Source organism: Lycium ferocissimum, chromosome 9 (genome assembly GCF_029784015.1).
Source record: "Lycium ferocissimum isolate CSIRO_LF1 chromosome 9, AGI_CSIRO_Lferr_CH_V1, whole genome shotgun sequence".
NCBI lineage: Eukaryota > Viridiplantae > Streptophyta > Magnoliopsida > Solanales > Solanaceae > Lycium > Lycium ferocissimum.
The window spans coordinates 33,065,095-33,069,711 of NC_081350.1; the positions used below are offsets into that span (position 1 = coordinate 33,065,095).

General features: G+C 36.9%; 1 pseudogene; it reads left to right on the top strand.

Annotated features, from left to right (window-relative positions):
- Nucleotides 1-649: 649 nt before the first annotated feature.
- LOC132031820 (plasma membrane ATPase 1-like) overlaps nt 650-4,617 on the top strand; it is a 9,584-nt pseudogene continuing 5,616 nt past the window's right edge.

Genomic DNA, 4,617 nt, shown 5'->3' on the forward strand with positions numbered 1-4,617 from the left:
ATGCACATAAGTTAAACTCTTTCAAGAACGTTTATGGAGTTCGGCACCACATGATACTATATTTAGTTCTTTATTGTCCTTTTTTTTCCGTTGTGAGTTCCTTTGTAAAAATTAAAGATGGAGTCTTGTTACAATTTGTTATGAATGCATTTTCATCAAAGAAGTGCTACAATTTGATGCATTTAGAATTTTTGATCTATGTGTGTTACTTTAAAGTATTCCCTCAAGATTAAAACGATGGTTTTTAAAAATATGATTTGTAAATAGTCATTTAGCTAAACTCAGTTAAAATAAACTCTTAAAAAAGATTGGGTGAAGAATGAAGGATTCCTTCTCCTTTCCCATGCTAATCTTCTCTTGAGTTCTCTAATCGAATAATCTTGATGCTATTTCCGCTGTATTAAACAGTTTTTATCATCAGTCACTAAAAGTACTTATAGAAAGCATAGATTGGTAATATGCACAACATGGTAAATGATCTGTAACATGTAAAATTATGCTGATAGTGTGAGATTTACGTTGATGTCTTGTTTGTGGTTCCATATTCATCAACCTCTTGCAAGTTTTCTGTAGAAAGTGATTCAATGGAACATTTTTCAAATGTAGATCTTTTACCAATTGTTGGCTGGAGTCCAAGCAGTGAGCAACCATGGGCATAGAAAACACAACCACTACTCTGGAGGCTATCAACAATGAGACTGTTGATCTGGTAAATTAGTTTTTAAGTATTACAAAGCAATGACTTGTACTAAATCTTGTGATATGTGGAGTGTGACACAAGTAGATCTTCAAAAGAAAAAACGAGGCAGAGTGCTATATTATGTCTAACTCCCAATACAAGTATTAGTCTTAATGAACATTCTGTTTCTTATCATATGAAATAGGAATGAGAATCTTCTAACCTTATTTCATTATTCACCTCACAGGAAAATATTCCTATCAAGGAAGTTTTCGAGAATCTGAAATGTACAGAAGAGGGACTCAACTCTTCAGAGGTTGAAAACGTCTAAATGTGTTTGGTCATAACAAACTCGAAAGAGAAAAAGGTCTCTCATTTTCCGCCTTCAAGAAAATCTTCCTTGCATGGTATATAATTATCATCGTCTAATTTGTATATCGTTTCCACCCCATTTGACAGGAGAGCAAAATATTGAAGTTCTTGGGATTTATGTGGAATCCTCTTTCATGGGTAATGGAAGCAGCAGCACTCATGGCTCTTTCTCTTCCACATGGAAAGGTAGATTACTTCGTGTTAGCTGCAAATTTGCGTTAACGTCTTCAAGAGTATACAAGAATTTGGAAACTGATGTTTGTTGTGTTAATTTTTGTTACAGCACAAGAGAGTTGATTACCAAGACTTTGTTGGAATTATTGCACTACTTATCATAAACTCAACAATTAGTTTTGTAAGAGAGAATAATGCTGGAAATGCAGCTGCAGCTCTTATGGCTCGGTTAGCTCCAAAAGCCAAGGTCGGATAACTAGCTAAAAATATCATGACCTCTTCTTGTAATTTTGAGGTTGCTATATATTAATAATCCATGAATGTTAATTATATGTATCAGGTTTTTGCGGGATGGGAAATGGAGTGAAGAGGATGCAGCCGTGTTGGTTCCGGGAGACATCATTAGCATAAAGCTCGGGGATATAATTCCAGCTGATGCACGTTTACTTAACGGTGATCCATTGAAAATTGATCAGGTATTGAATTTGAATCATTGGTCTATATCACAAGCAACATGGCCTGAACACATAATTAAGTAGAACCTTAAATTTTGTATATGCTTAACGAACAGTCTGAATGTCCTAAGTCTGTTTGCTATCTATATTCATGAACTGAAAATGAGAAGCGCACAATTGGAAAAACTGTGAAAAAGAAATTTAGCTAATTGACATTCTATAACAAAATATTGCATAATATAAAGGGAATAGTTATTCTTAGCTTTGGGGTTATAGGAAGCAAAACAATGGCTATTCAAGGGATTTGATGCAAGAGGAAACTCAAAATTCTGGTTTTTTAATTAAGCGTATTTCTGCAGTCTGCTCTTACAGGAGAGTCACTTCCAGTAACCAAAAATCCTGGTGATGGTGTATACTCAGGGTCAACATGTAAACAAGGTGAAATAGAAGCTGTTGTTATTGCTACCGGAGTTCACCTTTCTTTGGAAAGGCTGCTCATCTCGTGGAAAAATACTACACATGTTGGACATTTTCAGAAGGTGAAAAGCACATAAATTGTACTCTATCCCTTCTATATGCTACTACTAGGACCTGAAGGGTCATAACGTCCGGGATTTCAATTTGTTCAGGTATTAACTTCAATTGGTAACTTTTGCATCTGCTCAATTGCAATTGGTATGATCATTGAGCTCATTGTAATATTTGGAGGGCAACATCGACATCCTCGTGAAGCCGTTGACAGCCTTCTTGTTCTGCTCATTGGTGGAATTCCCATTGCAATGCCAACAGTTCTCTCTGTAACTATGGCAATTGGCTCTCATCGACTATCTCAGCAGGTGTGTTTTATCCACGATTCAATATATCAATTTAGTAGATATGTAGAAAGATAAAACTCTTTCTAGCGTATCTGAAAATTTTAATAACTAGCAAGTAACTGATAATTGCAGGGAGCTATCACAAAAAGAATGACAGCTATAGAGGAGATGGCTGGGATGGATGTCTTGTGCAGTGATAAAACTGGCACTCTAACTTTAAACAAATTATCAGTAGACAAAAATCTCATTGAGGTGGTCCTTAATTCCTCTTTTAAGAGCTTTTTATCAGATGTGATATATCACCAAACTAAACTGATACTATGATGGTCCTTATCGGATCAGAGCATAAATATTGACTCATAACGGATAATCATTAGATCAGTATTTATTTGGCATTCTTTTTTATCGTATTGCATTGAGCAATCTAAATATTAAAAGTAGTCGCTTAGAACGAAGCATAGCAATATAAATTACAACCTTCACCTCATGGCATAAGACAGTTCTTACATTTTACCGGTCAAGCACTTCATGATTCAGAACTAATTATGCAGACTAATGATAGATGAAACTTTAAGGGCGCGACTAAATTGTTCACCTGTTGCATTTTGTCCTGAGCAACCAGCAGCTTTTCGTCAAACTATACTGATCGGTGCATTTTGTAAACTAAAAAGTTGTTGATTCCAATCAAACTTTAGGTTTTTACCAAAGATGTTGAAAAGGACATGGTGGTTTTAATGGCTGCAAGAGCTTCAAGGTTGGAGAACCAAGATGCGATTGATACTGCAATAGTATCTATGCTTGCTGACCCTAAGGAGGTACATGCTGCTACTAAACTTATATAAAGCTCTTCTATCATTTTGTTGCTATGAAAAGGACTAATATTGTTCTATTTAATTGATTTCATGCTAGGCACGAGCTGGTATCACAGAGGTTCATTTCCATACATTAATCCAACTGATAGAGGACAGCTCTTACCTACCAGACAGCGCTGGTAAAATGCACAGAGTGAGCAAGGGTGCCCCAGAGCAGGTAGGCACTGTATAGCTTCTAATAGACAAGACTCTGAAAAGTGAGAACATTTTGCCATAGGAGAATTTTAAAGTATGAGCTTTTCCAGAGACATTTCTAAGCTCATGGATCAAATAAAAGAACTTGATTACATAGTTGCATGACTGATCAACACTGGTCATCAGTTTAAGTCCAATTAAAGCAACTTGACTGTAAAGGTTGCTGATTTGGTTCATATTCCAACACTTGTAAACTCTTCTGATATGCTCCCTGTAACTTTTAGATTTTGAACCTGGCATGGAACAAATCAGACATTCAAAATGGTGCACTCAGTGATAGATAGGATTTGCTGAGCGTGGGCCCGATCCCTTGCAGTCGCTCACCAGGTAATTAATTAGGCCCTTGACTTGTTCTATTTCAGTGAAGATTTTTCTAAAAATGATGACTGTTATGAGTTTGTTTTTCGTATAGGAAGTACCAGAAGGTACAAAGGACAGTCCTGGTGGCCTTTGGGAATTTGTTGGTCTTCTCCCTCTCTTTGATCCACCACGTCATGACAGTGCTGAAACAATCAGAAGAGCTCTCGAACTTGGAGTTAGTCAAGATGATTACAGGTTGCTCAACATATGGTGCATTTACCTTATTTTTCTCGCTAATAATTTGACCAAATCCTATAATTGTGGTATTTTTACCAGGTGACCAGTTAGCTATAGGTAAAAAACTGGAAGACGTCTTGGAATGGGTACAAACATGTATCCTTCATCGTTTGCTTGCAGAACAAAGGATGCCTCAGCTGCAGCCCTTCCAATTGAAGAACTCATTGAAAGTGCTGATGGATTTGCCGGTGTCTTTCCTGGTAAAAATTAGAGTGCTTTTTTCATTTTGGCCCGTCTTCCCAAATTAATTACGGCAGCTAGCCAAAATATACAAAACCTATACATTGATTATGTATGTTATCATAATCTGTATATACCTTCCTTGCAGAGCACAAATACGAAACGTGAGAATCTTACAAAGCAGGGAAACACATTTTGGGGATGACTGGGTGGGTCAAGAGACCAACCCGAAGAAAACGGGCATGGGGAAATTTCTGTTGCAGATGCGGCGTTGGGGG